We start from the raw sequence: 25303 nt of genomic DNA, 5'->3' as shown, positions 1-25303 counted from the left end.
ACAGAGCTTTCAAAGGGAAACATTCTCCGTATTCACACAGTTCTAGACGTTTGAATTCATCTTCGTTTTCATCATGAAATTTTCCCAGCATATAACCAGTGATAGAACTTTGAAATCAATCTTAGATTACCATTGGAATGTTGTCTGTAAAGAAATTACAAAACATTGAAATCGCTGTTAGTCTTCAGTGATAAACGTTCATTTCAATCATAGGGACTAGAGAACTTTGTATTCAGGGATAGATTTCAAAGGGCAATTGACTATTATACACAATTGAATTAAAGAACTCGACTTTCTATGTTAGTTTTCTTGCACAACCTATGTTGGTATTGAGGCAGCTTCTAATCTTTTCAGTTCATAGTTAGTGTAGATTAGTAAATGCTGCTAGTACATAACCGGCTAATAGCACATTGCATTCACTCTTAGTTTTCCAGGGGATAAGTTCTTCCTAGACAACAGGTTTATGGAACGTTGAAGTGAACATTACTATTCCCTGTGAAATGTTCACTTACAAAACAGGACTATGCAACATTGAATATAGGGTTAGGTAAGAATGCGGATTGGTTTACAGTGGAGAACAGGACAGAACAACAAGACATTCACGATGCGTTTTCAATGAGAAATGAAAGATTCCAAGATGTCCTACTCTTTGAATTCCTTCTGATTTTTCAATAGCAAATGATCCTACCAGACAACCGGTGACCGAAACTGTCAATTATGCTTACATTAAGACGGGAATTGAGCTTCCTAACCCATATGATCATCGAACATTGAATTTGCAACTACTTTTAAAGAGAATTGTTTATTGTACACAGTTTTCAACGGGGATCATTCTCAGTATTCACACAGTTTTGGACCTTTGAATTCATGTTCGTTTTAAACATGAAATGTTCCCAGCATATATCCTCTGTTAGAACTTTCAAATCAATCTCAGATTACCATTGGAATGTTTTCTGTAATGAAATTATAGAACATTGAATTCGCTCTTAGTCTTCAGTGAGAAACGTTCATTTCAAACAGCGGGACTACAGAACTTTGAAATCAGGGATAGATTTCAAAGGGCAATTGAATATTATACACAACTGAATTGCAGAACTCGACTTTCTCTGTTTGTTTTCTTGCACAAACTATGTTGGTATTGAAGCAGCTTCTAATCTTTTCAGTTCACGGTTAGTTTTCGTTAGTAAATGATGCTAGTACATAACCAGCTAAGAGCACAATGCATTCACTCTTATTTTTCCAGGGGATAAGTTCTACCTAAACAACAGGTTTATTGAACGGTGAATTAAACATAACTATTCATTGGGAAATGTTCACTTAGAAAACAGGACTATGCAACATTGAATAGAGGCTTAGTTAGGGATGCAGATTAGTTTATAGTAGAGAACAGGACAGCAAAATATGATATTCACGATGAGTTTTCAATGAGAAATGAAAGAATCCAAGATGTCCTACTCTTTGAATTCCTTGTGATTTTTCAATAGCAACTGATCCTACCCGATAAACGGTGAATGACACTGTCAATTATGCTTTCCTTAAAACGGGAATTGAGCTTCCTACACAATACAATCATAGAACGTTGAATTCGCTCTTACTTTTAAAGAGATTGTTTTATTGTACACAGTTTTCAAAGGGAAACCTTCTCAGTATTCACACAGTTTTAGTCCTTTGAATTCATGTTCATTTTTAACATGAAAAGTTCCCAGCATATATCCTCTGATAGAACTTTGAAATCAATCTTAGATTACCACTGGAATTTTGTCTGTATGGAAATTACAGAATATTGAATTCGCTGTTAGTCTTCATTGAGAAACATTCCTTTCAAACAGAGGGATACAGAACTTTGAATTCTTGGATAGATTTCAAAGAGCAATTGAATATTATACACAATTGAATTGCAGAACTCGACATTCCCTGTTAGTATTCTTACCTAACCTACGTTGGTATTGAAGCAGCTTCAAATCTTTTCAGTTCACGTTAGCTTTCATTAGTAAACGATGCTAGTACATAACCGGCTTATAGCACATTGCATTCACTCTTAGTTTACCTGGGGATAAGTTCTTCCTAGACAACAGGTTTACGGAACGTTGTATTGACCATTACTATTCACTGGGAAATATTCACTTAGGAAACAGGACTATGCAACATTGAATACAGACTTAGTTAAGAATGCTGATTAGTTTGCAGTAGAGAACAGGAGAGAAACACATGACATTCACGATTAATTTTCAATGAGAAAAGAAAGAATCCAAGATGTCCTACTCTTTGAATTCCTTTTGATTTTTCAATAGCAACTGCTCCTTCCCGATAACCGGTAACTGAAACTGTCAATTACGCTTACTTTTAGACGGGAAATGAGCTTCCTACACAATGCAATCATAGATTGTTGAATTCACTCTTACTTTTTAAAGAGAATTTTTTATTCTACAGTTTTCAACGGGAAATGTTCTCAGTATTCACACAGTTCTACCCTTTGAATTTATGTTCGTTTTAAACAGGAAATTTTCCCAGCACACATCCTCTGATAGAAGTTTGAAATCAATCTTAGATTACCATTGGAATGTTGTCTGTAAAAAATTACAGAACATTGAATTCTCTGTTCGTCTTCAGTGACAAACGTGCATTTCAAACAGCGGGACTACAGAACTTTGAAATCAGGGATAGATTTCAAAGGGCAATTGAATATTATACACAACTGAATTACAGAACTCGACTTTCTCTGTTAGTTTTATTGTACAACCTATGTTTGTATTGAAGTGGCTTCTAATCTTTTCAGTTCACAGTTAGCTTTCATTAGTAAATGATGCTATTACATAATAGGCTAATAGCACATTGCATTCACTGTTAGTTTTCCAGGGGATAAGTTCTTCCTAGACAACAGGTTTATGGAATGATGAATTGAACGTTACTATTCATTGAGAAATGTTCACTTAGAAATCAGGACTATGCAACATTGAATACAGGCTTAGTTAGTCAAGCAGATTTGTTTACAGTAGAGAACAGTATAACACAACATGACATTCATGATGAGTTTTCAATGAGAAACGAAAGAATACAAGATGTCCTAAACTTTGATTTCCTTGGGATTTTTCAATAGCAACTGATACTACCAGATAACCGGTGAATAACACTGTCAATTACGCTTTCTTTAAGACGGGATTGATCATAGAATGTGAATTTGCTCCTACTTTTAAAGAGAATTGTTTCCTGTCCACATTTTTCGACAGGAAACATGCTCAGGATTCACACACTGTTAGCCCTTTGAATTCATGTTTGTTTTCAACAGTAAATGTTCCCAGCACATATCCGCTGATAGAACTTTGAAATCATTCTTAGATTACCATGGGAATGTTGTCTGTAAAGAAATTACAGAACCTTGAATTCGCTGTTAGCCTTCAGTGAGAAACGTTCACTTCAAACCCTGGGACTACAGAACTTTGAATTCAGGGATAGATTTCAAAGTGCAATTAAATTTTGTACACAATTGAATTACAGAACTCGACATTCTCTGTTAGTTTTCTCGCACAACCTATGTTGGAATTGAAGCAGCTTCTAATCTTTTCAGTTCATCTTTAGTTTTCATTAGTAAATGATGCTAGTACATAACGAGCTAATAGCACATTCCAGTTACTCTTAGTTTTCCAGCGAATAAGTTCTTCCTAGACAACAGGTTTACGGAACGTTGAATTGAACATTACGATTTATTTGGAAATGTTCACTTAGAAAACAAGAGCATGCAACATTGAATACAGGCGTAGTTAGGCATGCAGATTAGTATACAGTAGAGAATAGGACAGAAAATTATGACATTCACGATGACTATTCAATGAGAAACGAAAGAATCCTAGATGTCCTACTCTTTGAATTCTTTGGGATTTTTCAATAGCAACTGATCCTACCAGATAACTGGTGACAGAAACTGTCAATTACGCTTACTTATGATGGGAATTGAGGTTCCTACACAATAAGATCATATAATGTTGAATTCACTCTTACTTTTGAAAGAGAATTGTTTATTGTACACAGTTTTCAACGGGAAACATTCACAGTCTTCACACAGTTCTTGCCTTTTGAATTCATCGTTGTTTTCAACAGGAAATGTTCCCAGCAATTATCCTATGATAGAACTTTAAAATCAATCTTAGATTACCTTTGGAATGTTGTCTGTAATGAAATTACAGAACATTGAATTCGTTGTAAGTCTTCAGTGAGAAGATGGCTTAGCGTTTAAGCGCTTGCCTGTGAAGCCTAAGGACCCCGGTTCGAGGCTCGGTTCCCCAGGTCCCATGTTAGCCAGATGTACAAGGGAGCACACGCATCTTGACTTCTTTTGCACAGGCTGGAAGCCCTGGCGCGCCAATTCTCTCTCTCTCCCTCTATCTGTCTTTCTCCCTGTGTCTGTTGCTCTCAAATAAATAAATAAAAAATGAACAAAAAATATTTAAAAAAAAAAAGGGAATTGAGCTTCCTACACAATACGATCATAGAACGTTGAATTCGCTCCTACTTTTGAAAGAGAATTTATTGTACACAGTTTTCAACAGGAAACATTCTCAGTATTCACACAGTTCCAGCCCTTTGAATTCATCTTTGCTTTCAATAGGAAATGTTCCGAGCATATAACTTCTGATCGTACTTTGAAAACAAGCTTAGATTACCATTGGAATGTTGTCTGTAATGAAATTACAGAACATTGAGTTCGTGGTTAGTCTTCACTGAGAAACGTCCATTTCAAACAGCGGGACTACAGAAAGTTGAATTCAAGGATAGATTTCAAAGGGTAATTCAATGTTATACAAAATTGAATTACAGAACTCAAATTTCTCTGTTAGTTTTCTTGTACAACCTATGTTGTTATTGAAGCAGCTTCTAATCTTTTCAGTTCACAGTTAGCGTTCATTAGTAAATGATGCTAGTACATAATCGGCTAATAGCACATTGCATTGACTCTCACTTTTCCAGGGGATAAGTTCTTCCTAGACAACAGGTGTACGGAACGTTGAATTGAACGTTACTATTTATTGAGAAATGTTCCTTAGAAAACAGGACTATGCAACAGTGAATACAGGCTTAGTTAGGAAAGCGGATTGCTTTACAGTAGAGAACAGGACAGAACAACAAGACATTCACGATGAGATTTCAATGAGAAACGAAAGAATCCAAGAAGTCCTACTCTTTGAATTCCTTGGGATTTTTCAATAGCAACTGATCCTACCAGATAACCGGAGAATGAAACTGTCAAATATGCTTACTTTAAGAAGGGAATTGAGCATCCAACACAATGCGATCATAGAACGTTTAATTCGCTCCTACTTATGAAAGAGAATTGTTTATTGTACACAGTTTTCAACAGGGAACTGTCTTCACACAGTTCTACCCCTTTGAATTCAAATTCGCTTTCAATAGGAAATGTTCCGAGTATATAACTTCTGATCAAACATTCAAAACAATCTTAGTTTACCATTGGAATGTTGTCTGTAATGAAATTACAGAACATTGAATTCGCGGTTAGTCTTCAGTGAGAAACGTTCATTTCAAACAGCGGGACTGCAGAACTTTGAATTCAAGGATAGATTTCAAAGGCTAATTCAATGTTATACACAAATGAATTACAGAATTCGACTTTCTCTGTTAGTTTTGTTGCTGTTGCACAACCTATGTTGTTATTGAAGCAGCTTCTAATCTTTCAGTTCACAGTTAGCTTGCATAAGTAAATGATGCTAGTACATAAATGGCTAATAGCACATTGCATTCACTGTTAGTTTTCCAGGAGATAAGTTCTTCCTAGACAACAGGTTTACGGAACATTGAATTGAACGTTACTATTCATTGAGAAATATTCACTTAGAAAACAGGACTATGCAACATTGAATACAGGCTTAGTTAGGAAAGCGGATTGCTTTACAGTAGAGAACAGGACAGAACAACATGACATTCAGGATGAGTTTTCAATGAGAAATGATAGAATCCAAGATGTCCTACTCTTTGAATTCCTTGGGATTTTTCAATAGCAACTGATCCTGCCAGATAACCGATGAATGAAACTGTGAATTACGCTTACTTTAAGAAGGGAATTGAGCTTCCTACACCATACGATCATAGAAGGATAAATTAGCTCCTACTTTGGAAAGAGAATTGTTTATTGTGCACAGTTTTCAACAGGAAACATTCTCAGTATTCACACAGTTCCAGCCCTTTGAATTCATCTTCACTTTCAATAGGAAATGTTCCGAGCATATAACTTCTGATCGAACTTTGAAAACAATCTTAGATTACCATTGGAATGTTGTCTGTAATGAAATTACAGAACATTGAATTCACGGTTAGTCTTCTAGGACAAACGTTCATTTCAAACAGCCAGACTACAGAACTTTGGTTTCAAGCATAGATTTCAAAGGGTAATTCAGTGTAATACACAAATGAATTTCAGAACTCGACTTTCTCTGTAAGTATTCTTGCACAACCTATGTTGTTATTGAAGCAGCTTCTAATCTTTTCAGTTCACAGTTAGCTTTCATTAGTAAATGATGCTAGCACATAATCGGCTAATAGCACATTGCATTCACTGTTACTTTTCCAGGGGATAAGTTCCTCATAGGCAACAGGTTTACGGAACGTTGAATTGAACGTTACTATTCATTGAGAAATGTTCATTTAGAAAACAGTAGTATGCAACATTGAATACAGGCTTACTTAGGAAAGCAGATTGCATTACAGTAGAGAACAGGACAGAAGAACATGGCATTTACGATGAGTTTTCAATGAGAAACAAAAGAATCCAAGATGTCCTACTCTTTCAATTCCTTGGGAGTTTTCAATAGCAACTGATACTATCAGATAACCCGTGAATTAAACTGTCAATTACGCTTAATTTAAGAAGGGAATTGAGCTTACTATACAATACGATCATGGAACGTTGAATTCGCTCCTACTTTTGAAAGAGAAATGTTTATTTTACACAGTTTTCAAGAGGAAACATTCTCAGTATTCACACAGTTCTAGACCTTTGAATTCATCTTCGTTTTCAATAGGAAATGTTCCGAGCATATAACTTCTGATCGAACTTTGAAAACAATCTTATATTACCATTGCAATGTTGTCTGTAATGAAATTACTAAACATTGTATTCGCGGTTAGTCTTCAGTGAGAAACGTTCATTTCAAACAGCGGTACTACAGAACTTTGATTTCAAGGATAGATTTCAAACAGTAATTCAATGTTATACACAATTGAATTACAGAACTCGACTTTCTCTGTTAGTTTTCTTGCACAACTTATGTTGTTATTGAAGCAGCTTCTAATCTTTTCAGTTCACAGTTGGCTTTCATTAGTAAATGATGCTAGAACATAATCGGCTAATAGCACATTGCATTCACTGTCAGTGTTCCGGAGATACTTTCTTCCTAGACAACAGGTTTACAGAACGTTGAATTGAAAGTCACTATTCATTGACAAATGTTCACTTAGAAAACAGTATTATGCAACATTGAATACAGGCTCAGTTAGGAACGCAGATTGCATTATACTAGAGAACAGGACAGAACAACATGACATTCACGATGAGTTTTCAAGGAGAAACAAAATAATCCAAGATGTCCTACTCTTTGAATTCCTTGGGATTTTTCAATAGCAAGTGATCCTACCAGATAACCAGTTAATGATACTGTCAATTACGCTTACGTTAAGAAGGGAATTCAGCTTCCTACACAATAGGATCATAGAACATTGAATTCGCTCCTACTTTTGAAAGAGAATTGTTTACTGTACACAGTTTTCAACAGGAAACATTCTCAGTATTCACACAGTTCTAGCCCTTTGAATTCATCTTTGTTTTCAATAGCATATGACTTCTGATCAAACTTTGAAAACAATCTTAGATTACCATTGGAATGTTGTCTGTAATGAAATTACAGAACATTCAATTCTCGGTTAGTCTTCAGTGAGAAACGTTTTTTTCAAACAGCGGTACTACAGAACTTTGATTTCAAGAATAGATTTCAAAGGGTAATTCAATGTTGTACACAATTGAATTACAGAACTCGACTTTCTCTGTTAGTTTTCTTGCATAACCTTTGTGGTTATTGAAGCAGCTTCTAATCTTTTCAGTACACAGTTAGTTTTCATTAGTAAATGATGCCAGTACATAATCTGCTAATAAAACCTTGCATTTACTGTTAGTGTTCCAGGGGATAAGTTCTTCGTAGACAACAGGTTTATGGAACATTTAAATGAACGTTACTATTCATTGAGAAATGTTCACTTAGAAAACAGGACTATGCAACATTGAATACAGGCTTAGTTAGGAAAGCAGATTGCTTTACAGTAGAAAACAGGACAGAACAACATGACATTGCGATGAGTTTTGAATGACAAACAAAAGAATCCAAGATATCCTACTCTTTGAATTCCTTGGGATTTGTCAATACCAACTGATCCTACCAGATAACCGGTGAATGAAGCTGTCAATTACGCTTACTTTAAGAAGGGAATTTTGCTTTCTACTCAGTACGATCATAGAACGTTGAATTCGCTCCTACTTTTGAAAGAGAATTGTTTATTGTACACAGTTTTCATCAGGAATCATTCTCAGTATTCACACAGTTCTAGCCCTTTGAATTCATCTTCGTTTTCAATAGGAAATGTTCCGAGCATTTAACTTCTGATCGAACTTTGAAAACAATCTTAGATTACCATTGGAATGTTGTCTGTAATGAAATTACAGATGATTGAACTCGCGGTTAGTCTTCAGTGTGAAACGTTCATTTGAAACATGGGGACTACAGAACTGTAGGATAGATTTCAAAGGGTAATTCAATGTTATACACAATTGAATTACAGAACTCGACTTTCTCTGTTAGTTTTCTTGCACAACCTATGTTGTTATTGAAGCAGTTTCTAATCTTTCAGTTCACAGTTAGCATTCATTAGTAAATGATACAAGTACATAATCGGCCAATAGCACATTGCATTCTCTGTTAGTTTTCCAGGGGAAAAGTTCTTCCTAGATAACAGGTTTATGGAACGTTGAATTGAACGTTCCAATTCATTGAAAAATGTCACTTAGGAAACAGGACTATGCAACATTGAATACAGGCTTAGTTAGCAAAGAGGATTGCTTTACAGTAGAAAAAAGGACAGAACAACAGGACATTCACGAAGAGTTTTCAAGGAGAAACGAAAGAATCTAAGATGTCCTACTCTTTAAATTCCTTGGTATTTTTCAATTACAAGTGATCCTACCAGATAACCGGTGAATGAAACTGTCAATTATGCTTACTTTAAGCATGGAATTGAGCTTCCAGGACAATACGATCATAGAACGTTGAATTCGTTCCTACTTTTGAAAGAGAATTGTTTATTGTACACAGTTTTCAACAGGAAACATTGTCAGTATTCACACAGTTCTAGCTCTTTGAATTCATCTTCTTTTTCAATATGAAATGTTCTAAGCATATAAATTCTGATCTGCCTTTGAAAACAATCTTAGATTACCATTGGAATGTTGTCTGTAATGAAATTACAGAACATTGAATTCGCGGTTAGTCTTCAGTGAGAAACTTTCATTTCAAACAGTGGGACTACAGAACTTTTAATTCAAGGATAGATTTCAAAGGCTAATTCAATGTTATACACAATTGAATTACAGAACTCGACTTTCTCTTTGGTTTTCTTGCACAACCTATGTTGTTATTGAAGCAGCTTCTAATCTTTTCAGGGCACTGTTAGCTTTCATTAGTTAATGATGCTAGGACATCATCGGATAATAGCACATTGCATTCACTGTTAGTTTTCCAGGGGATAAGTTCTTCCTACACAACAGGTTTATGGAAAGTTAAATTGAACGTTACAATTCATTGAGAAATGTTCACTTAGAAATTAGGACTATGCAACATTGAATACAGTCTTACGGAGGAAAGCGGATTGCTTTACAGTAGAGAACAGGACAGAAGAACATGACATTCATGATGAGTTTTCAATGAGAAACGAAAGAAACCAAGATGTCCTACTCTTTGAATTCCTTGGGATTTTTCAATAGCAACTGATCCTACCAGATAACCGGTGAATGAAACTGTCAATGACGCTTACTTTAAGAAGGGAATTGAGCTTCCTGCACAATACCATCATAGAACGTTGATTTCGCTCCTACTTTTGAAAGAGAATTGCTTATTGTACACAGTTTTCAACAGGAAACATTCTTAGTATTCACACAGTTCTAGCCCTTTGAATTCATGTTCATTTTCAATAGGAAATGTTCCGAGCATATAACTTCTGATCAAACTTTGAAAACAATCTTAGATTACCATTGGAATGTTGTCTGTAATGAAATTACAGAACATTGAATTCGCGGTTAGTCTTCAGGGAGAAACGTTCATTTCAAACAGTGGGACTACGGAACTTTGATTTTAAACATAGATTTCAAAGGGTAATTCAATGTTATACACAATTGAATTACATAACTCGACTTTCTCTGTGGTTTTCTAGCACAACCTATGTTGTTATTGAAGCAGCTTCTAATCTTTTCAGAGCACAGTTAGCTGTCATTAGTTAATGATGCTAGGACATAATCGGCTAATAGCACATTGCATTCACTGTTAGTTTTCCAGGGGATAAGTTCTTCCTAGACAACAGGTTTACGGAACGTTGAATTGAATGTTCCTATTCATTGAGAAATGTCACTTAGGAAACAGGACTATGCAACATTGAATACAGGCTTAGTTAAGAAGGTCGATTGCTTTACAGTAGAGAACAGGACAGAACAACATGACATTCACAATGAGTTTTCAATGAGAAACGAAAGAATCCAAGATGTCCTACTCTTTGAATTCCTTGGGATTTTTCAATAGCAACTGATCCTACCTGATAACCGGTGAATGAAACTGTCAATTACGCTTACTTTAAGAAGGGAATTGAGCTTCCTGCACAATACGAACATAGAACGTTGAATTCGGTCCTACTTTTGAAAGAGAATTGTTTATTGTACACAGTTTTCAACAGGAAACATTCTCAGTATTCACACAGTTCTAGCCCTTTGAATTCATCTTCGTTTTCAATAGGAAATGTTCTGAGCATATAACTTCTGTTGCAGTCCAGTTTGCATTGCTGTTAGAAATCACCCATCCAAGAGTAGCTTCTGGGAAAAAGAGATTTATTTTGGCTTACAGGCTCGAGGGGAAGCTTCTTGATGGCAGGGGAAAACAATGGCATGAGCAGAGGGTGGACATCAACCCCTGGCCAACATAAGGTGGAACACAGCAACAGGAGGGTGTGCCAAACACTGGCATGGGGAAACTGGCTATAAATCCCATAAGCCCGCCCCCAACAATACACTCCCTCCAGGAGGCATTAATTTCAAAATCTCCTTAAGCTGGGAACCTATCATTTGAAACACCTAAGTTTATGGCTGACACCTGAATCAAACCACCACATTCCGCCTCTGGCCCCCATAAACTGATAGCCATACATGATGTAAAATACAATGCTTTCAGTCTGACTTTAAAAGTCCCCATAGTTTTTATCAATCCCAATGATGTTCATACATCCCCATAGTTCAAGATCTTCTAACTGAGCCATAATACCAAAATATAACCTCAAAAAACCCAGAGTGGCACAGAATTAATTTTCACACTGGAAAAGATGGCATTGGGCATAGCAAATAAACATGCAACCAATACAAGATTTAAAACAACCAGGGCAAACATCAAATTCTGTAGCTTCAAGTCCAGCAAATCTAGCCAGTGAAAAATCTTCAAGTCCGATAATTCTAACCAGCAACAAGTCTCTGGCATTCCAATTCCGCCCCTCCAGCTAGGCTACTCACAGTCCTGGGAAACTTCACCGGGGCCGGCAGCTCCTCGGCAGCCATCTCATGGTCCCGGCATCTCCACTGGGTCTCCACTGCAAGCCATGGTCTATCTTCATGGCTCCATGGGGTCTCTATGCAGGCAACCAGCAAACCTGCTTCACACTGCCCATGGCCATTTCCAAAACACAAGACCATGTTGCAAACTCAATGACCCTCTTTCCAGCATTTCTTATACTCCACAATACCAGGTAGGGTGCCAATTTGTTAATCCAGGGGGGAATAAAGCAGACTTTGAAGAACAGGACACTCCTTGAGCATTCAGGCCCCTTCTAAAGAGTCTACATTCTTCTTGTTGCCCCAGAGCAGGTCAGCTAGCCTAGTCTCAAAGGTTGTAATCTCTCAGTTGCAGCTGAACGGGCAATAGTTCACCCAAAGATTTTTCTTTCTGTGCCATATCCCTCTGCACACACCAGTTCATTTCTATGCAAAGCAACCCTGTACAACTTCTCTGGACATGGGCACAAGAGCAAGCTTCTCACACAAACTGTTAGCCCAGTCCAGGCAAAGCTTTTTCTCACCCTCATAAACCAAACCTCACAGTCCATAGTTCTTATTGCATTCAGGTCTTGCAGCTCAGACCAGAACAGTCCATCAAGCTGTACTTACAGCACTGCAAGGCATCTCTTAGGCCAGGTTTCAACTCCTTCCACAGTGCTCTTGAAAATCAGCTTCACAAGGCCGAAGCCACACAGTCAGGTGTCTAGCAGCAATCCCACTGCACGGTACCACTTTACTGTTGGAGTCCGGTTCGCATTGCTGTTAGAAATCACCCAACCAAGAGTAGCTTCTGGGAAAAAGAGATTTATTTTGGCTTACAGGCTCGAGGGGAAGCTTCTTGATGGCAGTGGAAAACGATGGCATGAGCAGAGGGTGGACATCACCCCCTGGCCAACATAAGGTGGAACACAGCAACAGGAGGGTTTGCCAAACACAGTCATGGGGAAACTGGCTATAAAGACCATAAGCCCGCCCCCAACAATACACTCCCTCCAGGAGGATTTATTTCCCAAATCTCCATCAGCTGGGAACCTAGCATTCAGAACACATATGTTTATGGGGGACACCTGAAATAAACCACCACAACTTCTGATCGACCTTTGAAAACAATCTTAGATTACCATAGGAATGTTGTCTGTAATGTTGTCTGTAATGAAATTACAGAACATTGAACTCGCAGTTAGTCTTCAGGGAGAAACGTTCATTTCAAACAGCGGGACTACAGAACTTTGATTTCAAGCATAGATTTCAATGGGTAATTCAATGTTATACACAATTGAATTACAAAACTCGACTTTCTCTGTTAGTTTTGTTGCACAACCTATGTTGTTATTGAAGCAGCTTCTAATCTTTTCAGTGCACAGTTAGCTTTCATTAGTAAATGGTGCTAGTACATAATCGGCTAATAGCACATTGCATTCACTGTTAGTATTCCAGAGGATAAGTTCTTCCTAGACAACAGGTTTTTGGAACGTTGAATCGAAGGTTCCTGTTCATTGAGAAATGTTCACATAGAATACAGGACTATGCAACATTGAATACAGGCTTAGTTAGGAAAGCGGATTGCTTTACAGTAGAGAACAGGACAGAACAACATGACATTCACGAAGAGTTTTCAATGAGAAATGAAAGAATCCAAGATGTCCTACCCTTTGAATTCCTTGGAATTTTTCAATAGCAACGGATCCTACCAGATAACCCGTGAATGAAACTGTCAGTTACGCTTACTTTAAGAAGGGAATTGAGCTTCCTGCAGAATATGATCATAGAACGTTGAATTCGCTCCTACTTTTGAAATAGAATTGTTTATTGTACACAGTTTTCAACAGGCAACATTCTCAGTATTCACACAGTTCTAGCCCTTTGATTTCATCTTCGTTTTCAATAGGAAATGTTCTGAGCATACAACTTCTGATCGACTATTGAAAACAATCTTAGATTACCAATTGAATGTTGTCTGTAATGAAATTACAGAACATTGAATTCGCGGTTAGTCATCAGGAAGAAACGTTCATTTCAAACAGCGGGACTACAGAACTTTGATTTCAAGGATAGATTTCAAAGGGTAATTCAATGTTATACACAATTGAATTACAGAACTCGACTTTCTCTGTTAGTTTTCTTGCACAACCTATATTGTTATTGAAGCAGCTTCTAATCTTTTCAGTGCACAATTAGCTTTCATTAGTTAATGATGCTAGGACATAATTGGCTAATAGCACATTGCATTCACTATTATTTTCCAGGGGATAAGTTCTTCCTAGACAACAGGTTTACGAGACGTTGAATTGAAGTTTCCTGTTCATTGAGAAATGTCACTTAGAAAACAGGATTATGCAACATTGAATACAGGCTTAGTTAGGAAAGCTGATTGATTTACAGTAGAGAACAGGACAGAACAACATGACATTCACGATGAGTTTTCAATGAGAAACAAAAGAATCCAAGATGTCCTACTCTTTGAATTCCTTGGGATTTTTCAATAGCAGCTGATCCTACCAGATAACCTGTGAATGAAACTGTCAATTACGCTTATTTTAAGAAGGGAATTGAGCTTCCTACACAATACGATCATAGAACGTTGAATTCGCTCCTTCTTTTGAAAGAGAATTGTTCATTGTACACAGTTTTCAACAGGAAACATTCTCAGTATTCACACAGTTCTAGCCCTTTGAATTCATCTTCGTTTTCAATAGGAAATGTTCTGAGCATATAACTTCTGATCAACCTTTGAAAACTTTCTTAGTATACCATTGGAATGTTTTCTGTAATGAAATTACAGAACATTGAATTCACGGTTAGTCTTCTAGGACAAACGTTCATTTCAAACAGCCAGACTACAGAACTTTGATTTCAAGCATAGATTTCAAAGGGTAATTCAGTGTAATACACACTTGAATTACAGAACTCGACTTTCTCTGTTAGTTTTCTTGCACAACCTATGTAGTTATTGAAGCAGCTTCTAATCTTTTCAGTGCAACATTGAATACAGGCTTAGTTAGGAAAGCGGATTGCTTTACAGTAGAGAACAGGACAGAAAGACATCACATTTTCGATGAGATTTCAATGGGAAACGAAAGAATCCAAGAGTTCCTACTCTTTGATTTCCTTGGGATTTTTCAATAGGAACTGATCCTACCAGATAACCGGTGAATGAAACTGTCAATTACGCTTACTTTAAGTAGGGAAATGAGATTCCTGCACAATACGATCATAGAAAGTTGAATTCGCTCCTAGTTTTGAAAGAGAATTGTTTATTGTACACAGTTTTCAACAGGAAACATTCTCGGTACTCACAAAGTTCTAGGCCCTTGAATTCATCTTCGTATTCAATAGGAAATGTTCCGAGCATATAACTTCTTATGGAACTTTGAAAACAATCGTAGATTACCATTGGAATGTTGTCTGTAATGAAATTACAGAACATTGTATTCGCGGTTAGTCTTCAGTGTGAAATGTTCATTTCAAACAGCGGGACCACAGAACTTTGATTTCAAGGATAGATTTCAAAGGGTAATTCAATGTTATACAGAATTGAATTACAGAACTCGACTTTCTCTGTTAGTTTTCTTGCACAACCTATGTTGCTTTTGAAGCAGCTTCTAATCTTTTCAGTTCACAGTTAGCTTTCAATAGTTAATGATGCTAGGACATAATCGGCTACTAGCACATTGCATTCACTGTTAGTTTTCCAGGGGATAAATTCTTCCTAGACAACAGGTATACGGAACGTTGACTTGAACGTTACTATTCATTGAGAAAGGTTCTCTTAGAAAACAGGACTATGCAACATTGAATACAGGCTTAGTTAGGAAAGCGGATTGCTTTACAGTAGAGAACAGGACAGAACAACATGACATTCACGGTGAATTTGCAATGAGAAACGAAAGAATCCAAGATGTCCTGCTCTTTGAATTCCTTGGGATATTAAAATAGCAACTGATCCTACCAGAATACCGGTGAATGAAAATGTCAGTTACGCTTAATTTAAGAAGGGAATTGAGCTTCCTGCACAATACGATCATAGAACGTTGAATTCGCTCCTAGATTTTTTAAAGAGAATTGTTTATTGTACACAGTTTTCACCAGGAAACATTCTCAGTATTCACACAGTTCTAGCCCTTTGAATTCATCTTCGTTTTCAATAGGAAATGTTCTGAGCATATAACTTCTGATCGACCTTTGAAAACCATCATAGATTACCATTGGAATATTGTCTGTAATGAAATTACCGAACATTGAATTCGCGATTAGTCTTCAGTGAGAAACGTTCATTTCAAACAGCGGGACTACAGAACTTTGCTTTCAAGGATAGATTTCAAAGCGTAATTCAATGTAATACACAATTGAATTACGGACCTCGACATTCTCTGTTAGTTTTCTGGCATGACCTATGTTGTTATTGGAGCAGCTTCTAATCTTTTCAGTTCACAGTTAGCTTTCAATAGTAAATGATGCTAGTACATAATCGGCTAATAGCACATTGCATTCACTGTTAGTTTTCCAGGGGATAAGTTCTTCCTAGACAACAGGTTTACGGAATGTTGAATTGAAGGTTCCTGTTCATTGAGAAATGTCACTGAGAAAACAGGACTATGCAACATTGAATACAGGCTTAGTTAGGAAAGCGGATTGCTTTACAGTAGAGAACAGGACAGAACAACATGACATTCACGATGAGTTTTCAATGAGAAACGAAAGAATCCAAGAGGTCCTACTCTTTGAATTCCTTGGGATTTTTCAATAGCAACTGATCCTACCAGATAACCGGTGAATAAAACTGTCAATTACGCTTACTTTAAGAAGGGAATTGAGCTTCCTGCACAATACGATCATAGAACTTGAATTCGCTCCTACTTTTGAAAGAGAATTGTTTCTTGTACACAGTTTTCAACAGGAAACAATCTCAGTATTCACACAGTTCTAGCCCTTTGAATTCATCTTTGTTTTCAATAGCAAATGTTCTGAGCATATAACTACTGATCGACCTTTGAAAACAATCTTAGATTACCTTTGGAATGTTGTCTGTAATGAAATTACAGAACATTGAATTTGCGGTTAGTCTTCAGTGAGAAACGTTCATTTCAAACAGCGGGACTACAGACCTTTGATTTCAAGGATAGATTTCAAGGGGTAATTCAATGTTCTACACAATTGAATTAGAGAACTCGACTTTCTCTGTTAGTTTTCTAGCACAACCAATGTTGTTATTGAAGCAGCTTCTAATCTTTTCAGTTCACAGTTAGCTTTCATTTGTAAATGATGCTAGTATGTAATTTGCTAATAGCACATTATATTCACTGTTAGTTTTCCAGGGGATAAGTTCTTCCTAGACAACAGGTTTATGGGACGTTGAATTGATCGGTACTATTCATTGACAAATGTTCACTTAGAAAACAGGACTATGCAACATTGAATACAGGCTTAGTTAGGAACGCGGGTTGCTTTACAGTAGAGAACAGGACAGAACAACATGACATTCACGATGAGTTTTCAATGAGAAACAAAAGAATCCAAGATGTCCGACTCTTTGAATTCCTTGGGAATTTTCAATATTAACTCATCCTAAAAGATAACCGGTGAAGGAAACTGTAAATTACGCTCACATTAAGAAGGGAATTGAGCTTCCTACACAATAAGATCACAGAACTTTGAATTCGCTCCTACTTTTGAAAGAGAATTGTTTATTGTACACAGTTTTCAACAGTAAACATTCTCTGTATTCACACAGTTCTCGCCCTTTGAATTCATCTTCGTTTTCAATAGGAAATGTTCTGAGCATATAACTTCTGATCAACCTTTGAAGACAATCTTGATTACCAATGGAATGTTTTCTATAATGAAATTCCCGAACATTGCATTCACGTTATGTCTTCAGTGAGAAACATTCATTTCAAACAGTGGGACTACAGAACTTTGATTTCAAGGATTGATTTCAAAGGTAATAAAATGTTTTACACAATTGAATTACAGAACTCGACTTTCTCTGTTAGTTTTCTTGCACAACCTATGTTGTTTTTGAAGCAGCTTCTAATCTTTTCAGTACACAGTTAGCTTTCATTTGTAAATGATGCTAGTATATAATCGGCTAACAGCACATTGCATTCACTGTTAGTTTTCCAGGGGATAAGTTCTTCCTAGACAACAGGTTTACGGAACGTTGAATTGAACGTTCCTATTCATTGAGAAATGTCACTTAGCTAACAGGACTATGCAACATTGAATACAGGCTTAGTTAGGAATGCGGGTTGCTTTACAGTAGAGAACAGGACAGAACAACATGACATTCACGATGAGTTTTCAATGAGAAACAAAAGAATCCAAGATGTCCGACTCTTTGAATTCCTTGGGAATTTTCAATATTAACTCATCCTAAAAGATAACCGGTGAAGGAAACTGTAAATTACGCTCACATTAAGAAGGGAATTGAGCTTCCTCCACAATAAGATCACAGAACTTTGAATTCGCTCCTACTTTTGAAAGAGAATTGTTTATTGTTCACAGTTTTCAACAGGAAACATTCTCGGTACTCACAAAGTTCTAGGCCCTTGAATTCATCTTCGTATTCAATAGGAAATGTTCCGAGCAAATAACTTCTTATGGAACTTTGAAAACAATCGTAGATTACCATTGGAATGTTGTCTGTAATGAAATTACAGAACATTGTATTCGCGGTTAGTCTTCAGTGTGAAACGTTCATTTCAAACAGCGGGACTACAGAACTTTGATTTCAAGGATAGATTTCAAAGGGTAATTCAATGTTATACACAATTGAATTACAGAACTCGACTTTCTCTGTTAGTTTTCTTGCACAACCTATGTTGTTTTTGAAGCAGCTTCTAATCTTTTCAGTTCACAGTTAGCTTTCAATAGTTAATGATGCTAGGACATAATCGGCTACTAGCACATTGCATTCACTGTTAGTTTTCCAGGGGATAAATTCTTCCTAGACAACAGGTATACGGAACGTTGACTTGAACGTTACTATTCATTGAGCAAGGTTCACTTAGAAAACAGGACTATGCAACATTGAATACAGGCTTAGTTAGGAAAGCGGATTGCTTTACAGTAGAGAACAGGAGAGAACAACATGACATTCACGATGACTTTTCAATGAGAACCGAAAGAATCCAAGATGTCCTACTCTTTGATTTCTTTGGGATTTTTTAATGCCAACTGATCCTACCAGATAACTGGTGAATGAAACTGTCAATTACGCTTACTTTAAGAAGGGAATTGAGCTTCCTACACAATATGATCATACAATGTTGAATTACTTCCTACTTTTGAAAGAGAATTGTTTATTGTACACAGTTTTCAACAGGAAACATTCTCAGTATTCACACTGTTCTAGCTCTTTGAATTCATCTTCGTTTCCAATAGGAAATGTTCTGAGCATATAACTTCTGATCGAACTATGAAAACAATCTTAGATTCCCATTGGGATGTTGTTTGTAATGAAATTTCAAAACATTGTATTCGCGGTTAGTCTTCAATGAGAAACGTTCTTTTCTAACAGCGGGACTAAAGAACTTTGATTTCAAGGATAGATTTCAAAGGGTAATTCAATGTTATACACAATTGAATTACAGAACTCAACTTTCTCTGTTAGTTTTCTGCCACAATCTATGTTGTTATTGAAGCACCTAGTAATCTTTTCAGTTCACAGTTAGCTATCATTAGTAAATGATGCTAATACATAATCAATTAATAGCACATTGCATTCACTGTTAGTTTTCCAGGGGATCAGTTCTTCCTAGACAACAGGTTAATGAAACGTTGAATTGAACGTTACTATTCATTGAGAAATATTCACTTAGAAAACAGGACTATGCAACATTGAATACAGGATTAGTTAGGAAACCGGATTGCTTTACATTAGAGAAGAGGACAGAACAACATGACATTCACGATGAGTTTTCAATGAGAAATGAAAGAATACAAGATGTCCTACTCTTTGAATTCCTTGGGATTTTTCAATACCAACGGATCCTAACAGATAACCGGTGAATGAAACTGTTAATTACGCTTACTTTAAGAAGGGAATTGAGCTTCCTACACAATATGATCAGAGAACGTTGAATTCGCTCCTACTTCTGAAAGAGAATTGTTTATTGTACACAGTTTTCAACAGGAGACATTCTCTATATTCACACAGTTTTGGCCGTTTGACTTCATCTTCCTTTTCAATAGGAAATATTCTGAGCATATAACTTATGATGGAACTTTGAAAACAATCTTAGATTACCATTGGCATGATGTCTGTAATGAAATTACAAAACATTGTATTCGCGGTTAGCCTTCAGTGACAAACGTTCATTTCTAACAGCGGGAGTAAAGAACTTTGATTTCAAGGATAGATTTCAAAGGGTAATTCAATGTTTTACACATTTGAATTACAGAACTCGACTTTCTGTGTTAGTTTTCTTGCACAATCTATGTTGTTTTTGAAACAGCTTCTAATCTTTTCAGTTCACAGTTAGCTTTCATTAGTAAATGATGGTAGTACATAATTGGCCAATAGCACATTGCATTCTCTATTAGTTTTCCAGGGGATCAGTTCTTCCTAGACAACAGGTTTACGGAACATTGAATTGAACATCACTATTCATTGAGAAACATTCACTTAGAAAACAGGACTATGCAACATTGAATACAGGCTTAGTTAGGAAAGCGGATTGCTTTACAGTAGAGAACAGGACAGAACAACATGCATTCACGATGAGTTCTCAATGAGAAACGAAAGAATCCAAGATATCCTACTCTTTGAATTCCTTTTGATTTTTCAATAGCAACTGATCTTACCAGATAACCGGTGAATGAACCTGTCAATTACGCTTACTCTTAGAAGGGAATTGAGCTTCCTACACAATACGATCATAGAACGTGGAATTCAATCCTACTTTTGAAAGAGAATTGTTTATTGCACACCGTTTTCAACAGGAAACATTCTGAGTATTCACTCAGTTGTAGCAATTTGAATTCATCTTCGTTTTCAATAGGAAATGTTCCGAGATTATAACTTCTGATGGAACTTTGAAAACAATCTTAGATTACCATTGGAATGTTGTCTGTAATGAAATACAAAACAGTTTATTCGTGGTTAGTCTTCAGTGAGAAACATTCATTTCTAACAGCGGGACTACAGAACTTTGATATCAAGGAGAGATTTCAAAGGGTAATTCAATGTTACACAATTGAAATACAGAACTCAACTTTCTCTGTTAGTTTTCTTGCACAATCTATGTTGTTATTATAGCAGCTTCTAATCTTTTCAGTTCACAGTTAGCTTTCATTAGGAAATGATGCTAGTACATAATTGGCTAATAGCACATTGCATTCACTGTTAGTTTTCCAGGGGATAAATTCTTCCTAGACAACAGGTTTACGGAACGTTGAATTGAACGATACTATTCATTGAGAAATGTTCACTTAGAAAATAGGACTATGCAACATTGAATACAGGCTTAGTTAGGAAAGCTGATTGCTTTACAGTAGAGAACAGCACATAACAACATGACCTTCACGATGAGTTTTCCATGAGAAACGAAAGATTCCAAGATATCCTACTCTATGAATTCCTTATGATTTTTCAATAGCAACTGATCTTACCAGATAACCGGTGAATGAACCTGTCAATTACGCTTAATTTAAGACGGGAATTGAGCTCCTACACGATACGATAATAGAACGTGGAATTCGCTCCTACATTTGAAAGAGAATTCTTTATTGTACCCAGTTTTCAACAGGAAACATTCTCAGTATTCACACAGTTCTAGCTCTTTGAATTCATCTTCGTTTACAATAGGAAATGTTCCGAGCATATAACTTCTGATCTAACTTTGAAAACAATCTTAGATTACCATTGGAAAGTTGTCTGTAATGAAATTACAAAACATTGTGTTCGCGGTTAGTCTTCAGTGAGAAACGTTCATTTCTAACAGCGGGACTACAGAACGTTGATTTCAAGGATAGATTTCAAAGGGTAATTCAATTTTACACACAATTGAATTACAGAACTCGACTTTCTCTGTTAGTTTTCTTGCACAATCTATGTTGTTATTGAAGCAGCTTGTAATCTTTTCAGTTCACAGTTAGATTTCATTAGTAAATGATGCTAGTACATAATCGGCTAATAGCACATTGCATTCACTGTTAGTTTTCCATGGGATAAGTTCTTCCCAGACAACAGGTTTATGGAACGTTGAATTGAACGTTACTATTCATTGAGAAATGTTCACTTAGAAAACAGGACTATGCAACATTGAATACAGGCTTAGTTAGGAAGCAGATTGTTTTACAGTAGTGAACAGGACAGAACAACATGACATTCACGATGAGTTTTCAATGAGAAATGAAAGAATCCAAGATGTCCTACTCTTTGAATTCCTTGGGATTTTTCAATAACAACAGATCCTACCAGATAACCGGTGAATGAAACTGTTAATTACGCTTACTTTAAGAAGGGAATTGAGGTTCCTACACAATATGATCAGAGAACGTTGAATTCGCTCCTACTTCTGAAAGAGAATTGTTTATTGTACACAGTTTTCAATAGGAGACATTCTCTATATTCACACAGTTTTGGCCGTTTGACTTCATCTTCCTTTTCAATATGAAATATTCTGAGCATATAACTTATGATGGAACTTTGAAAACAATCTTAGATTACCATTGGCATGATGTCTGTAATGAAATTACAAAACATTGTATTCGCGGTTAGCCTTCAGTGACAAACGTTCATTTCTAACAGCGGGAGTAAAGAACTTTGATTTCAAGGATAGATTTCAAAGGGTAATTCAATGTTATACACAATTTAATTACAGAACTCGACTTTCTGTGTTAGTTTTCTTGCACAATCTATTTTGTTATTGAAGCAGCTTCTAATCTTTTCATTTCACATTTAGCTTTCATTAGTAAATGATGCCAGTACATAATCGGCTAATAGCACATTGCATTCACTGTTAGTTTCCCAGGAGATAAGTTCTTCCTAGACAACAGGTTTACGGACGTTCAATTGAACGTTACTATTCATTGTGAAATATTCACTTAGAAAACAGGACTATGCAACATTGAATACAGGCTTAGTTATGAAAGCGGATTGCTTTACAGTAGAGAACAGGACAGATCAACATGACATTCACGATGAGTTTTCAATGAGAAACAAAAGAATCCAAGATGTCCTATTCTTTGAAGTCCTTGGGATTTTTCAGTACCATCTGATCCTACCAGATAACCGGTGAATGAAACAGTCTATTACGCTTACTTTAAGAAGGGAATTGATCTTCCTACACAATACGATCATGGAACATTGAATTCGCTCCTACTTTTGAAAGAGAATTTTTTATTGTACACCGTTATCAAGAGGAAACATTCTCAGTATTCACACAGTTCTAGCTCTTTGAATTCATCTCCTTTTCATTAGGAAATGTTCCGAGCATATGACTTCTGATCGAACTTTGAAAACAGTCTTCAATTACCATTGGAATGTTGTCTGTAATGAAATTACAAAACATTGTATTCGCGGTTTGTCTTCAGTGAGAAACGTTCATTTCTAACAGCGGGATTACAGAACTTTGATTTCAAGGATAGATTTCAAAGGGTAATTCAATGTTATACACAATTGAATTACAGAACCGAGTTTCTCTGTGAGTTTTCTTGCACAATCTATGTTGTTATTGAAACAGTTTATAATCTGTTCAGTTCACACTTAGCTTTCATAAGTAAATGATGCTAGTACATTATCGGCTAATAGCACCTTGCATTCACTGTTAGTTTTCTAGGGGATAAGTTCTTCCTAGACAACAGGTTTATGGAGCATTGAATTTAACGTTACTATTCATTGAGAAATGTTCACTTAGAAAACAGGACTATTTAACATTGAATACAGGCTTACTTAGGAAAACGCTTAGCTTTACAGTAGAGAACAGGACAGAACTACATGACATTCACGATGAGTTTTCAATGAGAAACGAAAGAATCCAAGATGTCCTACTCTTTGAATTCCTTGGGATTTTTCAATACCAACGGATCCTAGCAGATAACCGGTGAATGAAACTGTTAATTACGCTTACTTTAAGAAGGGAATTGAGCTTCCTACACAATATGATCAGAGAACGTTGAATTCGCTCCTACTTCTGAAAGAGAATTGTTTATTGTACACAGTTTTCAACAGGAGACATTCTCTATATTCACACAGTTTTGGCCGTTTGACTTCATCTTCCTTTTCAATAGGAAATATTCTGAGCATATAACTTATGATGGAACTTTGAAAACAATCTTAGATTACCATTGGCATGATGTCTGTAATGAAATTACAAAACATTGTATTCGCGGTTAGCCTTCAGTGACAAACGTTCATTTCTAACAGCGGGAATAAAGAACTTTGATTTCAAGGATAGATTTCAAAGGGTAATTCAATGTTTTACACAATTGAATTACAGAACTCGACTTTCTGTGTTAGTTTTCTTGCACAATCTATGTAGTTTTTGAAACAGCTTCTAATCTTTTCAGTTCACAGTTAGCTTTCATTAGTAAATGATGGTAGTACATAATTGGCCAATAGCACATTGCATTCTCTATTAGTTTTCCAGGGGATCAGTTCTTCCTAGACAACAGGTTTACGGAACGTTGAATTGAACATTACTATTCATTGAGAAACATTCACTTAGAAAACAGGACTATGCAACATTGAATACAGGCTTAGTTAGGAAAGCGGATTGCTTTACAGTAGAGAACAGGACAGAACAACATGCATTCATGATGAGTTTTCAATGAGAAACGAAAGAATCCAAGATATCCTACTCTTTGAATTCCTTTTGATTTTTCAATAGCAACTGATCTTACCAGATAACCGGTGAATGAACCTGTCAATTACGCTTACTTTTAGAAGGGAATTGAGCTTCCTACACAATACGATCATAGAAGGTGGAATTCGATCCTACTTTTGAAAGAGAATTGTTTATTGCACACCGTTTTCATCAGGAAACATTCTGAGTATTCACTCAGTTCTAGCAATTTGAATTCATCTTCGTTTTCAATAGGAAATGTTCCGAGCATATAACTTCTGATGGAACTTTGACAACAATCTTAGATTACCATTGGAATGTTGTCTGTAATGAAATTACAAAACAGTGTATTGGTGGTTAGTCTTCAGTGAGAAACGTTCATTTCTAACAGAGGGACTACAGAACTTTGATATCAAGGAGAGATTTCAAAGGGTAATTCACTGTTACACAATTGAATTACAGAACTCAACCTTCTCTGTTAGTTTTCTTGCACAATCTATGTTGTTATTGAAACAGCTTCTAATCTTTTCAGTTCACACTTAGCTTTCATTAGTAAATGATGCTAGTACAAAATCGGCTAATAGCACATTGCATTCACTGTCAGTTTTCCAGGGGATAAGTTCTTCCTAGACAACAGGTTTACGGAACTTTGACT

Source organism: Jaculus jaculus, chromosome 7, assembly GCF_020740685.1.
Source record: "Jaculus jaculus isolate mJacJac1 chromosome 7, mJacJac1.mat.Y.cur, whole genome shotgun sequence".
In the NCBI taxonomy this organism is placed as follows: Eukaryota; Metazoa; Chordata; class Mammalia; order Rodentia; family Dipodidae; genus Jaculus; species Jaculus jaculus.
Note: the sequence above shows the minus strand (reverse complement) of the source record.